This window comes from Lactuca saligna, chromosome 2 (genome assembly GCF_052625555.1).
Source record: "Lactuca saligna cultivar CGN05327 chromosome 2, ASM5262555v1, whole genome shotgun sequence".
Taxonomy (NCBI): Eukaryota; Viridiplantae; Streptophyta; class Magnoliopsida; order Asterales; family Asteraceae; genus Lactuca; species Lactuca saligna.
The window spans coordinates 65,593,409-65,618,791 of record NC_136418.1 but is presented as its reverse complement, the minus strand read 5'-3'; positions in this window follow the sequence as shown (position 1 = coordinate 65,618,791).

The following is a 25,383-nucleotide window of genomic DNA, read 5'->3' as shown; positions in this document are numbered from 1 at the left end:
TTGTCGCGGCAACCGTCTCGGGAATGGCTGCATAGCGTTCATCGAAATACTCAACAATGGCGGTCTTAATAGACCCAAACATCTCTGGCAACTGTCCTCAGACAACCTCGATTACCTCATCCTGGATGAGTTAACTGACACAGTCCCCTGACAATGTTGGCCTATCCTGGCTGCCACCTCCCAATCCTAACCTGGACCGGTCTCAAGACGTCTCGTAACCACCATTCCAGTAAGACACCAGAAAGATCTCTAATAATCCATAATATGACAAGGGACCAACTCCCTACCCAACCCTAGGGGTTGTTACTTCCTTGCTATGTTTATGGGTCCTATGCTTTCAGTAGTACGGGCCCATACTACCTTCCACACCTACCGATATTTTTCTCAAGTATCATCACAAATCCCTAACAATATACATAATAACACAGCGAGTGTTTAATCCTCACTCCTAGAGGAATGCTAAATATCACATAGCTGGCCTCCCGACCTTACACAACCCACCCATCCATGAAACTTCCACCAACCCTGCAGCACTAGTGTATGCTAGCCATACATAACACTGGACCCTATAGACTTTCGAATATCCAATCCTACGCTAAGCTCCCAATCAAACAAGAGCATAACATAAGGCCAAATCAAACATTCTCAGGCTATAAGATCTTAATTATGTATAACCATGATGCATACACTAAGCAACTACAGTAACGATGTCAATCTCATATAAAGGAAACACTAGGCAAGCAAGCATAATGTAATCAGGCAATTCTATCATGCAATTCCTGAAGATCCCTAGCCTAGCACTAGCAGGATGTTCTAACATATCACATAATCAAATACTATATGGTATTTTAGGGACTACTTACTGGCTCTAGCTGATCGTAAACCCTACATCCTCTTTTACTTATTTTGAAAACCATTTTGAAAATCTTTCCTTGATTTGAGACTGGATTCTCATGAAAGTTCCTCCAATTCACTCAAACGAAGGCTCTGATACCAACTTGTAACGCCCATAAAATTCAAGCCACTTTAAAACCTTATAAAACATTTTAAAGCATTGAGTTATTACAATTTGTTTTCAAAATAGTTTAAGCATCAGAGTATCCCCAGAATCAGATCATGAAAATATGAGGAGGTGCACGATCATGCCTTCGCCTTCCCGCAATCATCAAAAGTACCTGAAACAAAATCAACAACTATAAGCCCGAAGATTAGAGAGTTTCCCCAAAATAACAATGTCATACAAATATAACCATATCATATAACAAATACATAACAGCATGCATAATGAGTCTTCAGCCTGACTGGACCGCCTCACAGGGCCTACAGCCTATATGGACCGCTCCCAAGCCTTCGTCATGACTGGACCGTATCGCAGGGCATACAGCCTATCTGGACCGCTCGTCGGGTATGTTGGCCTATAACACAAAACATGACCCTCAATCCAACCCCCAACCAAACAAACATGTGCACATAAATATCATACTCTAGCTCATATCATATAACAGTCAAACTGTAACAACGCAAATTTTCAAATAAATTTTTCATTTCAAATAAAGTGTTTTCATTCAACTAATTATAATTATTCCAAGTTTCATATCAAAATACAATTATAAAACCCCCAAGATCTCAAATAACAGCAGTGTGTATGCATCACGCCGGCGCCTTCCCACGGTCCTCGCTAGTACCTGAAACACATACGTAACAACTTATAAGCATAAATGCTTAGTGAGTTCCCCAGTATACGACTTACACATATACGCCTTTCCAGGCCCTGACCTTCCGGTCCACAACACATCGCCTTCCGGCCCGTAACATAATCGCCTTCCGGCCCATAACATATTGCCTTTCGGCCCATAACATATTGCCTTCCGGCCCATAACATATTCATAGCACATAATACATTTATCCTAACACATATAGCACATATATCATATATCATACTTGACCTTTCTGTCACATAACATATTGCCTTCCGGCCCATATAAACACACATAGCACGCATAGCAATTACCTTTCCATTTATAGCACGTATAACACAAATCATATCCGACCTTCCGGTCACACAGTCAAACCCTTATGGGTACAGTATAGTGAGAAGACTCACCTCGCGGGTAATGAAAGCTAGCGACTCCTGAAATCACTCGCACTCGATCCGCCGAGCTACAGACTCCCTATAATATCATATATCCCTTAGTAATACTTTTATCTTTCAAGACAACTGACCCTAAGAAATTACATGTAGGTCAACTCTGGTCAACGGTCAACGGTCAACTTGACCGGACTCGGCGAGTGCAAAGGCGACTCGACGAGTTTAGACGTCCTCCCCAACTTTCCCTGATGTTCCCTTTCTACTCGTCGAGTATCCCTCTTGGCTCGACGAGATCCTTGTGGAAGAATCGCGGGGCCACCCCGACTCCACTCGCCAAGTCTGAAGAACAGCTCGATGAGTTCCAGTCAATCTCCAAGCTACTCGCCGAGTCTGTTCATTGGACTCGGCGAGTCCATGCCATGCAGTCGATCAAATTGCTTCCTAAGATAAGTATTGTCCTGAAATACACAAGCATGGGACGTTCTGGACCTCTAAAGGTCCTAATACAGGGTTATAGTCGTTTGGGTAACAAGGTAATAATCCATCTAATCACCAAATGGGTTCCATAAACCCTAAATCCATGCACACATCAACATAACAGAAAAGATCCGAAATATTACATGAATAACGCACTCTCTGTGTCCCCAAACCTCAGAACTCGAATACCTTGCTGTTCCTTTAGCCAAAACTCTTCTCCTCCTTGCACAACAATTTCTTCAAGGTCCTAATATCCTTCAATCTTGCTCTAGATGCCCACAGCCGTTTAGGGTTCTTCTCAGTCGACTAAAGACGGACAATGACGGCCTATAAGTGCATTATATACGTTCCAAAACCAAACGGCTAGGGTTTCCGCTGAACAGCGCAGACTCGCCGAGTCCATAATGGACTCGTCGAGTCCAGTCGCGAACCCGCGACCCCGTCTGTCGTCCTACTCGGCGAGTCTGGCTCCAACTCGCCGAGTCCCCTCCTAAAACACCCCAAAAGCAATATTATAAAAATACCTGAAATTCCGGCTGTTACAACTCTCCCCCACTAGGACTAGACTTCGCCCTCGAAGTCTCACTCTGCAAATAACTCCGGATGTTGCTCCCGCATCTCACGCTCCGGCTCCCAAGTCATCTCCGATCCTTTCCGGTGTTGCCACTGCACCAACACCAGAGGTACCTCCTTGTTCCTCAGAACCTTGATCTTACGATCCCTGATGGCTACTGGTCTCTCGGCGTAATTCAGGCTCGCATCCACCTGAATATCCTTTAATGGAACCACTGCCGACTCGTCGGCTATACACTTCCTCAACTGCGATACATGAAAAGTATTGTGGATCTGTCCCAACTCTGCTGGAAACTCCAACCGATAGGCTACCCGGCCTACCCTTGCAATCACACGAAATGGACCTATAAACCGGGGCCCCAACTTGCCCCTCTTCCTGAACCGGATCACTCTTTTCCAAGGAGAAACCTTAAGGAGAACGAAGTCGCCAACCTGAAATTCAAGCTCGGACCGGCGTCTGTCCGCATAACTCTTCTGTCGGCTCTGGGCGGTCAATAACCTCTGTCTAACCTGTTGAATCTGCTCTGTCGTCTGGAGTACAATCTCTGTACTGCCCATCACTCTCTGTCCCATCTCTCCCCAGCAAATGGGGGTCCGACACCTCCTACCATACAACAACTCAAAAGGTGGCATACCAATGCTCGAATGATGGTTGTTGTTGTAGGAAAACTCTGCCAAAGGTAAATGCGCATCCCAGCTACCCCCGAAGTCTAACACACACGCTTGAAGCATGTCCTCCAGTGTCTGAATCGTCCGCTCGCTCTGACCGTCTGTCTGGGGATGGTATGCGGTACTAAAATGCAGTTTAGTACCCAGCTCCTCATGGAATTTCTTCCAGAACCAGGAAGTGAAGCGTACATCGCGGTCCGAAACAATCGAGATCGGCACTCCATGCCGAGATACCACCTCTCTCACATATAACTCCGCCAACTTCTCCGCTGATGAACTCTCGCTGATGGCAAGGAAGTGTGCACTCTTCGTCAATCTATCCACAATCACCCAAATTGCATCGACTCCTCTGGTAGTTCTCGGCAATTTGGTGATGAAATCCATAGTAATCTGTTCCCACTTCCACTCAGGAATCTCCAAAGGCTGCAACTTACCATGCGGTCTCTGGTGCTCGGCCTTAACCCTACGGCAGGTCAAACACCTCTCAACGAACCAGGCGACGTCTCTCTTCATACAAGGCCACCAGTATTCCTTCCTCAAGTCCAAATACATCTTTGTAGCACCGGGATGGATCGATAATTTCGATCTGTGAGCCTCCTCCATCAAAGTAGCACGCGTACTGCCCACGAATGGTACCCAAATCCGACCCTGAAACGTCAGAAGTCCTCGTCCATCCTTAACGAACTCTGAAATTAACCCAACGACCCGCTCTTTCTTCTGCATCTCGGATCTCACAGCCTCGGCTTGTGCCCCACGAATAGCATCCAATACCGGAGTCATCACCGTCAGTCTCAGACATACATCTCGCAATGAAGTGCTCTCCGCCCTGCGGCTCAATGCATCGGCTACCACATTAGCCTTGCCCGGGTGGTATAGGATTTCACAGTCATAATCCTTGACCACATCCAACCATCTCCTCTGACGCATATTTAGGTTGGGTTGATCCATCAAATGCTTCAAACTCTTATGGTCTGTATATATCGTACATCGAACCCCATACAGGTAGTGACGCCAAATCTTGAGAGCGAACACTACTGCCCCCAACTCTAAGTCATGCGTGGGATATCTCGCCTCGTGAGGCTTTAGCTGCCTCGATGCATAAGCTATCACATGGCCTCTCTGCATCAACACTGCACCTAGTCCCAAAATCGATGCATCGCAATATACGACAAAATCTTTCATCCCCTCCGAGAGAGCTAATACCGGGGCTTCGCACAGTCTCTGGCGAAGTGTCTCGAAGGAAGTTTGTTGCTCGGGTCCCCATGAGAATGCAACACCCTTCCGGGCCAATCTGGTGAGCGGTACCGCGATCTTGGAGAAGTCCCTAATAAACCTCCGATAGTACCCCGCCAACCCAAGGAAACTCCTGATCTCGGAAGGTGACTTCGGTACCTCCCAACTCATCACTACCTCGACCTTGGCCGGATCGACCAATATCCCTGCCTGATTAACATGTCTAAAAAATTGGACCTCCCGCAACCAGAAGTCACATTTGGAGAATTTTGCATATAGCTTCTCCGACCTCAGTACCCCAAGGACCTCCCTCAAATGTCCCTCATGCTGCTCTCTAGATCACGAATACACCAGGATGTCGTCGATAAATACAATCACAGACCGATCCAGCATCGGCCTGCATACCCTGTTCATGAGGTCCATGAACACTGTCGGGGAATTGGTGAGCCCGAAAGGCATCACCGCGAACTCGTAATGCCCATACTGCGTCCTAAATGCTGTCTTCTGGACGTCCTCATCCCGTACTCTTACCTGATGGTACCCTGATCTCAGATCGATCTTGGAAAACCAAGATGCCCCTTGCAACTGATCGAATAAATCATCGATCCTCGGTAACGGATAGCGGTTCTTGACTGTCACCTTGTTCAACTCCCGGTAATCAATGCACATCCGGTGTGAACCATCCTTCTTCTTGACGAACAGAATCGGTGCTCCCCACGGCGAGCTGCTCGGCCGAATAAATCCCTTCCCCAGCAACTCCTGGAGTTGCGAGGACAACTCTTGCATCTCTGGAGGTGCGAGACGATAAGGCACCTTCGCAATAGGCGCAGCCCCCGGAATCAGATCGATACCAAACTCTACTTGACTCGCAGGAGGTGCTCCCGGCAGTTCCTCGGGAAATACATCTGGAAACTCACGCACCACTGGAACCTCCTCCACTGACCTCGGTCTCTCGGAAGCCTCCCGCGTATCCATTACATACGCCACAAAACCCTTACATCCCTGTTGTAAACATTGCCTCGCCCTAGCGGCCGAACAAAAAGTTGATCCCGAACGGGTACCCCACTAGGGTCTCGTATAGTCACCAGCTGACGCTCACAGTCGATTACAGCACTGAATCGACTCAACCAGTCCATGCCCACGATGTCACAGACATCACCCATCGCAATAGGAATTAGGTCAATCGGAAACTCAACCCCGAAGAACCTCCGTGGCACAAACCACCCTCTCAGCCGCTATAGAAACGCTCAGAGGCCGACTTAACGGCTCACGACTAATGCTGATATGCTGACTAAAAGCTAAAGATACAAAGGACCTACTCGCACCCGATTCAAATAACACTAGAGCAGGCATAAAGTTCACAAGAAAAGTACCTGCCACAACATCGGGCGCAGCACGGACCTCCTCCGCAGTCAGCTGAAAGGCTCTCCTACAAGCCCTCGGGGCCTCGACCTTCGCCGGTCGAGTCTCAGTAGTCCTGGTAGTAGGTGTAGATCCCTGGCGAAGCTGAGGGCACTCGGCCTTCCGATGGCCCATCTGGTTGCAATGAAAACAAACCATAAACCCCTTAGGACAATCCCTGGCAATGTGTCCTTCCTTGCCACACTTGTAGCAACCGCCAGCTCGACACGCCCCATCGTGACCCTTGCCGCACCTTCCGCAAGTGCGGCCCTTCAGACCTCCCGTCCTCAAATCGGTGGACTTGGTCCGCTTGGCTGCCGGCTGAGACTGAGCCGGCCGCCGGTCCACCTGCTGAGACTCGGCCTCCTCCCTGGCCTGGGTCTCCAACTCGATCTCGCGCTTCCTGGCATTCGCCTGAAGCTCAGTAAAAGTACGATAGGTGGAGTTCGACACAAACTCCTGGATATCCCTCCTCAAAGCACCCAAGTACCGGCTCATCCGCGACTGCTCTGTAGACACCAGCTCGGGGCAGAACATCGCCCTCTCATGAAACTTCCTCGTAACCACCGCAACCGAATCAGTACCCTGCTTAAGGGTCAAGAACTCCTGAATCAATCGTTCCCACTCCACTGGGGGAACGTACTCGTCCCTAAACATGGTGGTAAACCTCTCCCATGTCACTGCTGTAATCTCCGCCATCGTGAAGTTCGCCGTCACGAACTTCCACCAATCCTTCGCTCCCAGACGGAGTTGGTTCAAAGCGAACCGTACCCTCAGGTGCTCCGGGCATGAGCAAGTGTAGAAGCACCCTTCAATATCGGCGATCCACCTCATCGCAGCAATCGGGTCCTGCGTCCCATCGAACTCAGGGGGTTTCGTGTTGCTAAATTCCCGGAATAGCAACGAGTCGCCCCCTTGTGGCCTGGCAGCTGCCACGGCTGCGGTAGCGGCAGCGGCGGCAGCTTCAGTCAGTGCGGCGTACCGCTCTTCGAACGTCTCCATCAGAGTGGTCTTAATAGACCCAAACATCTCCGGAATCTCAGCCCGGATCGCTGCAGCTACCTCCTCCTGAATCATCTGACGAATATCCTCGTCGCTCACACTGCTCGAACTCGCCCCGTGGCGTGTGGTAACCATGATGTCTCTCGTAAATACAACATAAAATTATCAGAGACTCCCTCAAGTACAATTGCACTTGATAACGCAACCCTACTCAGTCTCCGATATCCAGGGATTCTTACTTGGGTCTCCCACCGACCCGGTGTCTTCGGTAGTACGGGCCCAATACTACCGACCACACCGTATCAGCATTCGTCCCAAATCTTCCTCCCCAAACCCCGAATAGTGAGTACTCTACTTTTGATATGCACTATCTACCTGCACACTATCAAATATCTCATATCGGCAAACTCCCTAGACTAAGGCATCACAAATCAGGCCACTCTATTCCTATTATGAATACCTAGTCTTCTAGCATGCATAACAATTCATAATTCATTGCATAACATAACATTGTAAGGTATTCTGGGGATCTTTACCGTTCGGGCGCTGGCTGATCGTACACACTGCTTCTTTCTTGTTTACCACGTTATCATTTATAAAGGTTTATGCCTTTATTTTTTTTTATTTTTTTTTTAATTTTTTTTCCTCAAATCCTCGGTTTGAGTTCAGTTACACCCGAAGGTACACCCGAATCCCTCAAACCAAGGCTCTGATACCAATTGTAACAACGCAAATTTTCAAATAAAATTTTCATTTAAAATAAAGTGTTTTCATTCAACTAATTATAATTATTCCAAGTTTCATATCAAAATACAATTATAAAACCCCCAAGATCTCAAATAACAGCAGTGTGTATGCATCACGCCGGCGCCTTCCCACGGTCCTCGCTAGTACCTGAAACACATACGTAACAACTTGTAAGCATAAATGCTTAGTGAGTTCCCCAGTATACGACTTACACATATACACCTTTCCAGGCCCTGACCTTCCGGTCCACAACACATCGCCTTCCGGCCCGTAACATAATCGCCTTCCGGCCCATAACATATTGCCTTCCGGCCCATAACATATTGCCTTCCGGCCCATAACATATTCATAGCACATAATACATTTATCCTAACACATATAGCACATATATCATATATCATACTTGACCTTTCTGTCACATAACATATTGCCTTCCGGCCCATATAAACACACATAGCACGCATAGCAATTACCTTTCCATTTATAGCACGTATAACACAAATCATATCCGACCTTCCGGTCACACAGTCAAACCCTTACGGGTACAGTATAGTGAGAAGACTCACCTCGCGGGTAATGAAAGCTAGCGACTCCTGAAATCACTCGCACTCGATCCGCCGAGCTACAGACTCCCTATAATATCATATATCCCTTAGTAATACTTTTATCTTTCAAGACAACTGACCCTAAGAAATTACATGTAGGTCAACTCAGGTCAACTTGACCGGACTCGGCGAGTGCAAAGGCGACTCGGCGAGTCTAGACGTCCTCCCCAACTTTCCCTGATGTTCCCTTTCTACTCGTCGAGTATCCCTCTTGGCTCGACGAGATCCTTGTGGAAGAATCGCGGGGCCACCCCGACTCCACTCGCCGAGTCTGAAGAACAGCTCGATGAGTTCCAGTCAATCTCCAAGCTACTCGCCGAGTCTGTTCATTGGACTCGGCGAGTCCATGCCATGCAGTCGATCAAACTGCTTCCTGAGATAAGTATTGTCCCGAAATACACAAGCATGGGACCTTCTGGACCTCTAAAGGTCCTAATACAGGGTTATAGTCGTTTGGGTAACAAGGTAATAATCCATCTAATCACCAAATGGGTTCCATAAACCCTAAATTCATGCACACATCAACATAATAGAAAAGATCTGAAATATTACCTGAATAACGCACTCTCTGTGTCCCCAAACCTCAGAACTCGAATCCCTTGCTGTTCCTTTAGCCAAAACTCTTCTCCTCCTTGCACAACAATTTCTTCAAGGTCCTAATATCCTTCAATCTTGCTCTAGATGCCCACAGCCGTTTAGGGTTCTTCTCAGTCGACTAAAGACGGACAATGACGGCCTATAAGTGCATTATATACGTTCCAAAACCAAACGGCTAGGGTTTCCGCTGAACAGCGCAGACTCGCCGAGTCCATAATGGACTCGTCGAGTCCAGTCGCGAACCCGCGACCCCATCTGTGGTCCTACTCGGCGAGTCTGGCTCCAACTCGCCGAGTCCCCTCCTAAAACACCCCAAAAACAATATTATAAAAATACCTGAAATTCCGGCTGTTACACAAACCGATCTAACAGATCACTAATCATAGCAACATCCCAATAACCGGGATACAGACCTAACCGGTCACTAACATAGCATCATCCTATAACCAAGACACTGACCTAACCATGTCACTATGCATAAGCATATCACCATCCTAACTACCAGGATGTTCTCAATGAACATATCATGCAATAACCGGATACAAATCCATAAAGGGCTGACATTGGTGCCTTAGACCCTATTGATATAGTGACGAGAACTTACTTGGCACTGCTGAAGTCCCGTGAAAAAACTCCATCTGCTGGTTTACAGATTCCCGAACTGTTAACATCAAACAATACCCAATTAATAATTGGGTTCCGAGCCCAAGGTCCAACTCACACTCTAAAGGCCCAAAAGTCAGGTAATGGGCCATAGCCCAACCTATGGCCCAATTTTCCAAATTGGGCCCAGACCTCTACATGGTCTTTCCTTAAGGCCCATTCGATTATTCTAGTCCAAACTCTTGGTATTCCCATGTCCCAATATCATACAATCATAAAGGCCCAGATATGGCCCATCTATGGGCCAATTTTCCAAATTAGGCCCAAGTCTCTCACATGGGCCTTACCCTAAAGTCCATCCAATTATTTAGGTCCATTTACTTGTTCTTGGATAGCCCTTCAATAGTCCAAACACCAAAGCCCAATAGTAAGACTCAACTCTAGGCCCTAGTGAAAATAAGCTTTTCACATGAAATGACAAATAGGGTTAAGTGTTCCTACTTAACCCATTAAGGACTTAATCCATTAAGTTCAATATTGCCTTAGGTTAATTTGCACATGATTATTACTTACTATTTTAAGTTTAATATATAACTCCCATGCGGTCCCGATCAATCCCAAAATTAGGGTTTCATGACATTAGGGTTTTCCAAACCCTAATTAGGGTTTCCAACCCAGTACTAGTCCATTAGTCAATTGGTTGGGCTTTTAAGTCAATTTAGGCATCATGGGGCACATTAGGGTTTCATTGGTCCCATTAGGGTTTCAAGCATCCCAAACGAGTCCAAAACACTAATAAAGCATACCGCCACCCAACACGGCGGCGTGAGGCAGCAGCCACCACCCTACGGTGGTTGTTTAGGTTTTTCCATTCATTATTCCGTTTTTGTTACAAATTACAATGAAATCTCAATAACACACACTATGACAACCCAAAATTTCTATCTTATACAACCATTCACTTCAATAGAAGTCAGATTTATTTCTGCTATTTTTTAAGCTTTTTGGAGTCAGTTCGAGTGTTCTAAAGCCTAGTACTTCAAGAGATAATTAGAGGAAGTATACTTTAGGATTTATTGTAGAAAATTTAAGCCACAAAGCTCCATGAGTTAGGAGTTTTCGGCCCAAATAGTGTTTGGACCGAAAACCCTAAAGGGTATATAAATGACACTTAGTCATTTTTACCATTCTTTTCCATTTCCAAGTCAAGAACAATTCTCTCTCAAGTATCATCCAAAGATTTTTCGAGATCTTCAAGATTGTAAGTGTTTCCTTCCTTGTTTAGTCGATCTCTTCCATTATCTAGTGATCTTACATGATTTCATCCGTGAAATCATTCCATTTTCTTAAATCTTCAAGTGTTCTTCAAGAACACCAAGAACACACACTAGTGTTTTGGGCCGAAAACACCTTTCCTTACTTCCAATTGTAAGTATCTATCTCTTATACTTGTTATCTAGTAAGGAGACTAGATTTAATGCCTTGAAATCTTCCTTTTTCCAAGAACAAAAGGGGTTTTCGGTTAGTGAATCTCCTTAAACCGAAAACCCTTATGAAAGGTGCCTTTAAGACCTTAAGCTTTTCCTAATACTTAGTATCGAGTCTAGAACACTTCTTTGCTTGTTGAAAGCCCTTGGAAATCACATTATACATCAAAGATCATGAGTTTTCGGCCATCCATTTGGACCGAAAACCTCTTTGGACCGAAAACCATATGGACCGAAAACCACAAGAAACATACCATTGGGACCGAAAACTCCCTTAAGTGGCTATACAACCCTTCGATGCAACCCTTGGTACTTCTAGCACTTGAATGAAAGTGTTTTCCATGTCCTAGGGTGTCTTAAGTTGGTTAAATTAGTTTTTAATTTACTAATTGGTTACATATATGTGTTATTATATGATAAATAGGATACATGTGTCTGCTCAAGTCTTCACTTGACAGTTAGCATCCTATACCATCTGTTCATCCAAACCACTCACTATAGGTGAGTTGATACCCCTTAATCTATCTTTTAAATGATTTTAAATGCTTTTATGGGGGGGGGGGGGGGAATAAAAGTTGAAACATTATAGTTACTATATCAATCACATCTGATTAATACCTATCAAACAAAGGATTTGCTATTCAATTACTTGTTTTATCAAACAAAACTACTTCAATGGTTATCAAATGCTTTTACATGTTAAATACTTTTATTCAAACTCTTTTAAAACTTATACTTTGTCAAATGCATATCTATATAGATATAGTTATATAAGTAGGATTGAAAGGACTTAGGACTGATAGCTCGCCTTGCTTCCTGTTCCTTGTTTGGTTGTGGACTTAGGGCATCGGTTATTTACCCGAAGTTCGTTTGAATCTTAGTTATATATTATGTATATATGTATAGATATAAAAGTTCCTTCATTCCGTTCAATACCTTTGGGTAGCAAAGGTATACAATCATGTTCATACATTCAAACAACATTGCTAGTAAACTATAATAGGTATAGTTTAGGAAGTTACTAATACTATTACTAGAACAGGGAAACATACAATGATTCAGTTCATACATGAGTCAATACATACTGTCACACCCCCAAACCAAGGATGGCAGAAACGTCCGGGGGTGGAGGACTTCATGTATAGTATCATAACCACAATTTCAATAGTAATTTCAGCAAACACAACCAACATATATATAATTGAAAAAGTTACATCACTTGTATGAATTACATGATTCGAAATCAATTACAATATGTTGACAAAATATGAAAAGTTTGACGCCTTAACGTCCCATCCTCAAAAGCACTTGATTTCCTGGTTAGTGTTTTCCTGAGAATACAAGTTGTTTGAAAAGTGTCAACACAAAGGTTGGTGAGTTCATAAGCTTTTATTATAAAACTTAGTAGAAGTCTTTCACATATAAATGTCGCGTTTGTTTCAGAAAAATCCAATATTTTCCTTAAAATCCGTATAATGTAGCCTTATAACCAAAGACCAAAATGTATAAGAAATCATCCTTTCATAGTAGAAATGTCGTGAGTTTGAAATGATATGGAAAGTAAATTTTTAAATCAACCTAAAACCTACTTCGGTTTTATGAAATCCCGTAAACTTTATGAATTGTTATCTCCCTAGGTGAGTCGCTATAATCATACTGTGACTATGTGAACCTGCCACAACGTTTCTCAGCGTCGTGAAAATGAAATGACATTTGTCACCCGTAGACCTACAGGTCCCACTGTAGCTAGCAGCAAGGTGTGGGGTGTCAAACCCAATATAGATCTATATACAAGTATCACGTTCTCCCTCAAGGAGATTCTGATTATAACTACCAGGAATTATATCCCGCACTCGGACGTACGGGGAGAGAGAGAGTCTCACAACATAGGTTAACAAGTTTACGTGAAATGTGTGTGAATACAAACCTTTCTTGTATGAATGTACCCTTTTTGTACGAGTGTGTTGAGTGATGTATCATAAACTATACCTATTATAGTTTATCTAAAATGTATGTAATATGTATGAACTCTTTTATAGATATGTATTAGTGTTATGAATTTATCAAACTATACTTTTTATAGTTTAATATACGCGTTCTAAATGAATGAATAATATTTATTATGAATTACTTAGTTTCAATTCATGATGACAAACTAACAAGGAAACACATTCAATAATTAGAACTCATGATTATACACTTTGCTCAACATAATACAAAGTGTTATGATATTTACATGTTGTTGGCTAACTTTAGCCATTCTGCCCTGTTTTGGAAAAATCATAGAAAAATCATACGAAGTCCAAAACTAGATCCATAAATTCTGAGAGTTCACAAAATGTGTCTAGTTTACTCATAATGTTTATCACGATTTTTAATGACCTCCAACCTGGGTGAATAAGTCCAAAATCATAGACTGGTCCGGATTGTTGTTTGAAATGATAGGCAGTTTTGTAAAAATCACCATAAATTGTAGAAAAATCTTATGGAGATGTGCAAGTAGCCATTTTAAAGCTAAGAACTTGAACTATTTGCAACTTGTACAGTTTTGAAAACAAAATGTTTAAGATGCCCAAAACAGTCCGTGAATGGAGTTGAACTTTTCTGATGAAGGCTGTTAGAAAAATTTAGTTATGTTCTTAGTGTTTTAGCTTGTATTCCCCCCTGAAAACTTGAGAAAACATGAAAATGTAGGGGTATGAACTCACCTTAAGTGATTTCAGTAGATGATTGTTGAAGAATGGAAGTGTTTAATTCAAGAACACTTGGAGATGCCTTGAAGATTTTCAAGAATCTAACATTATAGTTATGGAGTTTGTGTAAGCAATCAAAGATTTGAGTAGAATGAAGTGAAATAATAATAGGAAGGATGAATTTTTACTTACTACGAGTGGAAGAACACTTGAAATCAGCCTTGAATCTCGAAAATTTGTGTAGAAAAAGTTTGAGAGAAAAGTGGTGTTTGTTACTTAGTGGAATGAGAGCAATGAGAGAAAATGAGGAGTGTGGGTGTTTGTTCCAGCTAAAAAAAAACATGGGAGTGAGTGTAATTTGAGTGTAAGGGACATTGAAGTGACATAGGTAAGGTGGGGAGGTATGGCTGGTCATAGAGTGGGTATGGGGTGGTTGCTTGTGTCATAAGTTAAGGCAAAGTCAACACTCCACCTTAAATAAATCCCCCATTAGATCTTTATTATTTAGATAATGATTTTCATAAAAATATGTTTAAATTATGAATATTTAGAGTTTATTATGTTAAAATATAATTTCTGGAGAAAATCCCGCTTTAAAATCACGAAAAACGGGCTCAAAATGTTAAAAATATCAAAAATGGGCTAAAAGTGACAAATTTCCAAAATCTGGCCGAGGTTCGGCCTTCTGATGCTGAACCGAGAGGAGGAAGGGTAGAAACCGAGAGGGGAGAAGAGAGAGGGTAGGAACCAAGAGGGGGGAGGAGAGAACAGAGGGGCGCAAAGAGACAGAGAGGAGAGAAGGAGCAGAGACCGAGAGGAGGGAAGAGACCGAGAGAGGCAGAGCGTGAGAAGGCAGTGACCGAGCGACCAGCAGAGACCGAGAGAGGTAGAGACCGAGCGAGGCAGAGCGTGAGAAGGCAGAGACCGAGCGACCAGAAGAGAGACCGAGAGAGGCAGAGACCGAGGCTCGGTCTCGCATGCCTCAGCCACCAGAGGCTCGGTTCTGGTCCTAAGAGGCCTCTCTTCCCGGTTTCGGTTCCTAAAGCCTATTTTTCTCGTTTTCGCCCCGTTTTAAGCCGTTTTTGACCCGGTTAAGGGTCGATATGACCCGAATGATTCCAAAAAGTTACGGGAAACTTTTGAGAGAGATTTGGGAGAGATTTGACATTCTTGGAGAGATTTCTCATACAAAGAGATATTTGAGAGAGATTTCACATACTTGGAGGGATTTGGGAGAGATTTCTCATACAAAGAGATATTTGAGAGAGATTTCACATACTTGAAGAGATTTGGGAGAGATTTGACATTCTTGGAGAGATTTCTCATACAAAGAGATATTTGAGAGAGATTTCAAGTGTGGTATTTGTGAGTGTTTGGCTCCGCTATGCAAGTTTCTTGAGCCCCGTTAAGTCATGATTAAGGATCCCACACACTCCCCATGAGTATGCAACATGGTTTTTATCAGTTTAGTTCATTGATTAGCACTAGGGCTTAGGAAATTTTAACACAAGACTTTTCTCAAGTGATGTTTTCCCATTAATATAGCAAGTTATACAGTATGAACATAACACAAACCCTAATACACAAGGTTTAATCGAGTTGACCGGCTAGACTTGATGACTTGACTTGACTCAAGATTGACGATTGTCACACATACTATGATGAGAAACAAACATAACATACAAATAGAGAATACTATGATGAGAAACAAATAATAGCGTACATAGAGAACATACACACATACTAGAGAGAGAGAGAGAGAGAGAGAACATACAATACAACTAGTACATATAATACATATACAAGAACATTACAACGGTTATGTGAGCCACATAACGGGGCATGGCATCACCTGTCATGGCTCGTTTTGTATCCAGAGTCTCCTGGAAGGAGAGCGTTGAATTTGTGTATAGATCTATACTGGATTGACTATCCTACACCTTGCTACTCGCTACAGTGGGACTTCCAAGTCTAGAGGTGCCAAATGTCATTTCTTCCAATGTTATTCATCATCGTGTTTTTAGTCAGTAGTATGGTACAGGAATATCACATGGTACTTTAATTAACAATTGGATTAAGGTAGTTAGTACAGCAGTAGTTACCTAATATAACACTACAGTACTATTTTATTTACCCATTGCATTCATTTGTAATATTCTTATAATGAACAGTAATATAAAAACTATATTTTTGGTTAATGATAGTCAGAATTGGGAAAATACAAACCCTTACAAGAGATATACATACAAACATTTGATGCCTTGGTAGAAGGATACTTTTAGTAGAAAACATAGGGTTTTCTAGGAGAGTTCAAACATTTACAAACAATTACAAACATTTACAAACTTATACATCAAGTGCATACAAACACTTTCATACAAACAATGACACTAAAATACTTATGATCTTACCAGCTTTAAAGCTGATAAACTCTTTCAAAATAACTTGTATTCTCAGGTTATTAGTAGACAGGTACTGATGCCAGGCTTTTGAGAAGATGGAGCTCTTTCAAGACTCATATCATATTTTGATTTACATTTTTGGCGTCTTATAACTTAAAAGAACACACTTGTATTATACTATTAATACAATGGATGATGTTGTTGCTTGTTTACCAATATGCATTGTTGTGATACTGAACATAACGTCCTCCACCCCTGAACATTTACGTCGTTCCGGTTTTGGGGTGTGACACACACTAAGATACACAAACAACAATAAAATTACACACATACATAGCCATCCTTGTGGTGGCCGGTAGTGGTCTATAGCAGCAGCCACCACCTCATGGTGGTGGTGGTGACTTCTTTTCCAGATTCCGGCCAAGGGTTTCACACCCATAACTGTAACACACTACATTACACCCAACTAATGTATGCAGAGATCACACATACACAACCACCTTCCATGGTGGCTAGTGTTGGCAGAAACAAGGCAAAAAACAACCCGGCTTCCTAGATGCGAACACAGCCACCCAAAATCGTAGCATCTGGCGGTTGGTCTTTGCATTTCACAACCCCGCCAGTCGCTTGAAGCAACCTATCCTAGCTACCCCCTGCGGTGGTGTGAGGAAGTCGAGCAGAGAAAAGAGAAGGGAAGAAGAAGAAGACGTGGAGGAAGGAAAATGTACGGCAGCAACGGTGAAGCAGTTGCATGGCAGCAGCGGCAGGGACGACGCTCGACCAGCACCTTCGATCGGTACTCCCCGATACAACAACTGTCATGGTGGTTTCTTCCGGCGACCCCGACGTCCGATGATGCTTCAGATAGCGGCGGCTGGAGAAGGAGGATGGAGATAGCGGGTAGTGTTCAGAGGCTTAGGGTTAGGGTTACCGGGTGGTAACGAGTTTATATCCCACCTCCATCAAACTTCTATCCATAATAACGCTTCTGGTCCCTCCCTCCCTCTATTCTTTCAATTTCGATCCTTAATTTACCCTTTATCCCTTGCCCCCAAAAATATTTTCAGTATAAGTCCAACAGTTCCAAAACAACCAATCCTCTATAAACTATTCTCAATTTAGATCCATAAATTACAATTTCTACCCTGGCTTCAAGAATCCTTCTCAGAATAAGTCCGATATTTACTCTTTAACCCTCTGAAATCAAAAGTATATCATTTGGCACCCAGAAACCAACACCCCACTAATTCATGTTTGATTTTGGACAATAATAATATAAAATAATAATAAAATTACTTCTCGGGGTTATGGGTTTATCATTAATTATCCTATTTTAAATAGGATGTTACACCATAGTTCAACTAATAAGGGGTCTACTATTAGAAAGATGAAAGCAATTGAATAGAAAGATTCCCAAGGGAATTAGATGCTTGTCAATATCCTTGGTATTATGCATGTATTGAGTTTTGGAAAACTTGACCTTGGAGTAAGTCTTACATTATACCAGAAAAGAGAATATTTTGACAACACAAAGACCTAACATACTGAAGGTTCAAGGTCTTAAACATAAGAAGAAAGTTTATACTATAGTCTATAGATAGACCTAATCTATATCCAAAAGAGAGACAAGAATAGGCTCTACTTGTGAGGAAGGTTGTTCTAGTTGGTACTTGATTCAACCCTGGCTTCAGCGAGCTGTTGTTCTGTTTCCCACACACACCTTTGCAATGCCACCTGGTTATGATGAAGATCCCTAACTTCGGATTGGCAGGCATTCATTTCCACCTATAGGGTGTCAGTGCGAGACCTTTCTAAGTCCTGGTCATCGGTCAGATGACGGAGATGGACTGTTTTAACTCTGGAGTTAGCCCTAATCTCCATAACTTGGTCAAAGTTTGCCCTTCCCTGCTCGGCATTGCGAGCAACACGGCGAACCAAGATTGGGAGGACTCTGTCAGCTGATCCCCCTTCATCCAAGTTATAGAAGCTTCGGTCTCCATTATAGGGAAGCGGTTGTCCTTGTTCGTGGCTCCACCTTCCCATGTTTATTGCCCAAAGAGGCGTTGGGCTGTGAAATGCCGATCGAGGGTTAGGGGTCTGGGCAACTTGGGGTGGATTATAAACCTCGGGTTCCAATTCAGAGTCTTCTTGAACTTCATCTTCGTTCTCTTCATCAGAACTCTCCTCGGGGTCTTGCACTGTTAGGACTATCGGGTCAACTTCTTCTTCTTCGACCTCAAGCCATCCAACGTTTCCTTGATTAGGAAAGTACGGGTCACCCGACAGATGAAATCCAGCCATGTTATCTAAGTGAGAATAGGATGCTAAGAAACATATAATAGATCTAATACTAATGATAATTATAAGATGATCCTAACCAGTTACTTCTATACTTACGTAGTGCATACCAGTTATATATGAATGAAGATGGAATGGACCTTCGAATAAGCGACCGAACTGTAAGTTCGCAACCAAACAAGGAATAGGAAGTAAAGCGAAGATCACAGATTCTAAGTCTATAACCTCTTAGTCATATATTACCTAAGCGTATCCGCTTAGAAACTATAGACCTACTAGTAAAGACCTTTTTAGTTTTCATATAAGCAATTATAGTACCAGAAAATACTCTTATAGTATTTTAAGTTTAAGCTATGCTCTAGAGTTCCATTGTAGTAGAGTTTGTAAGTTTTTAGACTTGTTGCAACAACACAACCATTCCTAGGCACATGCTAATCACTTCTCGGGTAGATATAGTTGATTAGGCTATATCCATCCCAGAAATGATTATATGTCCCCATGCCTACTTGTGTTGTTCAACAACCGCAATACTTTTGTTCTATTCTAGTATGACACTGATCTTAGTATGAATGCATGTATGTATACTTTTAGTAAAATATTTTATTATTTTAAAAGTATAAACTCTTGGTCAGATTATTTTAATCCCGATGTGTGTATAGTTTGTATATCTTTTATGGGTTGATATACTCAGTTGACTATAAACAATGCTCTGATACCAATCTGTCACACCCCCAAACCGAATTGGTAGAAACATTAGGGGGTGGAGGACGTCGTGTACAGTGTCATAACAATGCAAAATAGTAAAACAAGCAACAACATCCATAGCATTAATAATATAGTTTATACATGTGTGTTCTGTGTATAGTTATAAGGCACTAAAAATATATCAAAATAAAAGACAAGTCTTGAATAAGCTTCATCTTCTCAAAACCTGGTCACGTGTACCTATCTACTGATGACCTGAGAATACAAGTTATTTTGAAAAAGAGTATCAACATTTAAGTTGAGTGAGTACATTAGTATTTTGTGTGAAAAGTTTACATTTGTTTCATGAAAATGTTTGTAGTGTTTTGATGTAAATCTTTGTATACTTCCTAGAAAATCATGTATTTTCTACTAAAATGAAAAGTAGTCTTCTACCAAGACTCAACTGTTTGTATGTTCTGATCTCTTTGAAAAATGGTGTAAAATGTATGTTTTTCCAAGTTTATGACTATCTTTACGAGAAAATACTTTGCATTTCTCAATGTGAAAATATCACTGTATGAATGTAATGGAAAATGAAGATGTACAGCAGGGTTGTATAAAATACCCTACTGAAGCACTAACTACTTTGAAACCAAATTGTTAATTAAGGTAAAAATGTGATTAGGTTATAACCATTCTTGATTGACTATTATAAAACACGACGTTCTTCAGACGTCCAAAATGGGATACCATATGTCACCCGTAGACCTGCAGGTCCCACTGTAGCTAGCATCAAGGTGTAGGATGGTCAATCCCATATAGATCTATACACAAACACACGCTCTACCTCCAGGAGACTCTGGTTATAAAATGTGACACAACAAGTATATTGATATGCCATGAAATAGTGTTTCACATTGTAGTTATTATGTTCTTGTTATAATATGTATGTTCCTTTCTGTTCTTGTTATAGTATGTTTTGTAATGTATAGTAAGGATATGAATGTACTGACTCATGTATGTTTCTCTGTTTTAGTATGTAGCGATTCTCTAAACTATATCTATTATAGTTTACTAGTATGTTTGTTTGAACTGTTACTGATTTGCAGAAAAGACTCAATTACTCACCATAAGCAACTAAGTTAAGTATGTTACTTAAAAATGGGTTTAATATTCATATATGTATTTAATAAGAATAACTACGATTTAGCCGACAATCGGTCTAGTGATCCTACCCTAAGCCCACAACCAAACAAGGAACTGGAGTCAAGGTATCTAGCAATAGTCCTAAGTCCGTTAAAGCATACTTATACGTAAATAAATAGATGAATATGATCTTGATATAAAAGAAGTTTATAATGGTTTAAAACAATTTTAACAAGTTTTGAGTATAAGAAATCGTTTTGGTTGTTATTTTCACATGTAAATGGTGAACACAATTGTATTGTGTTCTACTTGTATTCTCCCCCTAAAAGCATTTAAAAGTGTAATTGTAGGGGTATGAACTCACCTGAAGTGAGTGATTCGAATGAAAGATCGATATAGGACGTTTGGTATCACTAGTGAAGTCCCAAGCACAAATGGATCCTAATTAGCATATATTAACATATATAGGCATAAAATTAGTGTTCATAACAACTAATAGTGTAATAGAAACAACCTTAGGAACTAGGAAATACTTACAATGAAGTGTTAGAACCGAAAATGAAGGGCTGAAAGATGATCACAGCCACACAAGAGGAGTGCACGACCCTTGAAGGGTTCATGGTCCAAGAACACTTGACGTGTTCACGACCCAAATGATGAATGTTTGAAGGGTTCACGACCAAGATGATGGGTCCACGGCCAGAACTTCTTGAGGATGTTGAAGATTTTGATGAAAGTGAAGGATCAACAGATGAAAGCAAATGGTTTCCAAGGAATAACAAGAAAATGGTGTGATACTTACGTTTTTGAGATGAAAGTAGACCCTTTTGTGGATGATAATTGAGAGTGAAAGGGAGAGTTCATGGCTGGAAGATGAAAATGAAGAGAAAAATGGCTAACACGCATATATATGGGGAAGGGTAGTTCATGGCCCAAGGATGGGATCATGGCCATGAACCTACTTTGTGGCTGTGAACCTCCTTTGAAGGTGTTTCCGGCTCGAATGCAGTCCATTGATCTCTTGCTAACACTTCCTAACACACAATCCCGTAGGTGTATTATGCCTAGAACTCATAATATGACCCTTAACTCAGTAAAAAGATAACAGAAACAAGTCTGAACTTTTGATTGATTTAATTGACTTACAAGATAGAATTTTTCGGGTTGTCATAGAAGGAAATCTGCAGCAACAAGAGAAAGGAAAAAAAATCGACAATTAGAGAAATCGACAACAACACAAACACGAAGGAAAGCAGAAAGAGAAAGGAAAAAACCCAAACCTATGGGTTGCGACGAACTCCGATCGATGGAGAGGATAGGACTATCGTCGGTGAGCATGGGAGTGACAACTTGAGCAGTCACAATCGACAATAGAAACAACGATGGAGAAGAACATATGCAGTGATGGAGAGATACGTAAATGGAGGCTTTGTGTGTCGATGTTAACTTTAGGGCAAGTGGTATATAGGTCAATTTTTTTGTAACGTCGTAAATTTAAAAACAAAATTTTCAAATTTTTATAAAATATAATTCATTTAATATTCAGAAAACAACCATATTTAATCATTCAATCCAAGTAATACAAAATCCCAAGATCTCAAAATCATAAACCCCATGTGTGTGTACTGATCAAGCCGGCGCCTTCACGTGGTCGTCACTAGTACCTGAAACAAATAACATCAAACACTGTAAGCGCAAAGTTTAGTGAGTTCCCCAAAATACCACATATAACACATATTAGCCACTCGAGGCTATAACTCTGTGGGTCTGTGCACCCAAACTCTATGAACCCTCAGGTTCTAACTCAGTGAACCTTCCGGTCCTAACTCTGTAACATGCACAGCATAAATCACATAGAAATAATGCAGTACAACACATAACATACATAGCATACAAATACTCAAGGTAAAGTATAGTGAGAAGACTCACCTCGCGTATCTCGGAAATTCGTAAATCCCTGAAATCACTAGTGCTCGATCTCCCGAGCTATAGTCCTCCTATAACATAATACATCTCTAATTAACACTTTTCCCAACTAAGGTTGAGTATCCCTTAACAAGTCAACCTAGGTCAACACTGGTCAATGGTCAATGGTCAACTTTAACCGGACTCGGTGAGTGCACTATAGCGACTCGGCGAGTCTAAGCGTATACACTGATTTCCCTGGGATCCTATCTTGACACGTCGAGTATTCTCCTAACTCAACGAGTACCACCTGGCATGAGTTGTAAGGCCACCACGACTCAACTCGCTGAGTCTCTAGAACAACTCAGCGAGTCCCAGCTTGACTCAGTCCACCTGTCAACCCACTCTGACTCTCCCTGACTCACTGAGTCAAACCCTCAACTCGGCAAGACCACTCGCTGTGTGGTGCTAGGCAATATTCATGCTACTCGCCGAGTCTGTTCTTCGGACTCGGCGAGTCCATGCCATGCAATGACTCAAACTCGCTCCTAAGGTCATATCCGATCCACTAACTCATAGATCCAGTCCTTCCAAGCTTATTTAGCACGTAAAGTCACTATCTTGATGTACATACAATATTTATATGACCATATATGATGATTTAGTGCCAAATACCACAACTCAAGGTCATAATCTCCATTGCTCTTCATAAAGCTTGATGAGTGAGGCTCTCTGGACCTCTATGGATCCAGATCCAAAGCCTCAACATTAGAAAGGGACTATTTGACATTAAATCAAACCAACAAAAGCCACAAGAAACCCTAAATCCAAATATACTTCATAAAACAGAAGATGAGCTGAAATAATACCTCAAGTTCGAAGATCTGAGCTTCAAATCCACAGTATAGCAATCTCCTATGCTTCCTCTTGGTTATGACCTCCTTCTCCTTGCTAAATAACACCACAAAGGTCAAGAATGGCTTCCTTTCTCTCTCAAAACGCTCAAGCACTCTAGGGTTTCTCTTTATGGATTAGTGAGCACAAATGACGGCTATAAGGTCCTTTAAGTAGGTCTCAAACCCCGGGAATTAGGGTTTCATCACACAGCGTGGACTCGCCGAGTCCACTCTTGGACTCGCCGAGTCCACTCTTGGACTCGCCAAGTCCGGACGCGAACCCGTGCCCAATACCGCGATCCTACTCGGCGAGTTTGAGCTCCAACTCGCCGATTCCACTCACAATTTCCAAAAAAATAAGCCAATAATAAATACCTGGAAATTTCGGGTTGTTACAATTCTCCCCCACTAGAACTAGACTTCACCCTCAAAGTCTCACTCTGCAAATAACTCCGGATGCTGCTGTTGCATCACACGCTCCGGTTCCCATGTCATCTCGGACCCCTTTCGATGCTGCCACTGAACCAAAACCAAAGGTACCTCCTTGTTCCTCAGAACTTTGATTTTCCGATCTCTGATGGCCACTGGTCTCTCAGCATAATTTAGGATCGCATCCACCTGAATATCCTCTAATGGAACCACTGCCGACTCATCGCCTATACACTTCCGCAATTGCGACACATGGAAAGTGTCATAAATTTGCCCCAATTCTGCTAGTAAATCCAAACGATAGGCTACCCTGCCTATCCTCGCGACTACCCGAAATGGTCCGATATATCGGGGCCCCAACTTGCCCCTCTTCCTGAATCGGATCAATCCCTTCCAGGGAGAGACCTTCAGGAGCACAAAATCGCCGACCTGGAACTCAGGTCCGGACCAGCATCTGTCCGCATAACTCTTCTGTCGAATCTGAGCAGTCAGTAACCTCTGTCTGACCTGTTGGATCTGCTCTGTTGTCTGAAGCACTATCTCAGTGTTGCCCATAACGCGCTGCCCAACTTCTCCCCAGCAAATGGGGGTCCGACACCTCCTCCCGTACAACAGCTCAAAGGGTGGGATATCGATGCTCGAATGATGGCTGTTGTTGTAAGAAAACTCGGCCAAAGGCAGATACGTATCCCAACTTCCCCTGAAATCCAATACACATGCTTGGAGCATGTCCTCGAGTGTCTGAATCGTCCGCTCACTCCGTCCGTCTGTCTGGGGGTGATATGCGGTACTAAAATGCAGCCTAGTACCCAACTCCTCATGAAACTTCTTCCAGAATCTGGAAGTGAAACTCACATCCCGGTCTGAGACAATCGAGATCGGCACCCCATGCCGAGATACCACTTCCCTCACATATATCTTTTCTAACTTCTCTGCCGAAGAACTCTCGTTGATAGCAAGGAAGTGAGTGCTCTTCGTCAACCTGTTCACAATCACCCAAATTGCATCAACTCCCCGAGCAGTCCTTGGCAATTTGGTGATGAAATCCATGGTGATCTGTTCCCACTTCCATTCGGGAACCTCTAGCGGCTGCAACTTACCATGCGGTATTTGATGTTCGGCCTTAACCTTACGGCAGGTTAAGCACCTCTCAACAAAGCATGCAATATCTCTCTTAATACAGGGCCACCAATATTCCCTCCTCAAATCCAAATACATCTTAGTGGCCCCAGGATGGATCGAGAATTTTGACCGATGAGCCTCTTCCATCAAAATGGCACGCGTACATCCCACGAACGGTACCCAAATACGCCCCTGAAAAGTCATAAGCCCCCGACCATCGGTAACGAACTCCGATACCAACCCAACAACTCGCTCTCTCTTATGGTTTTCTGACCTCACTGCCTCAGCATGTGCTCCTCGAATGGTGTCCAACACCGGAGTC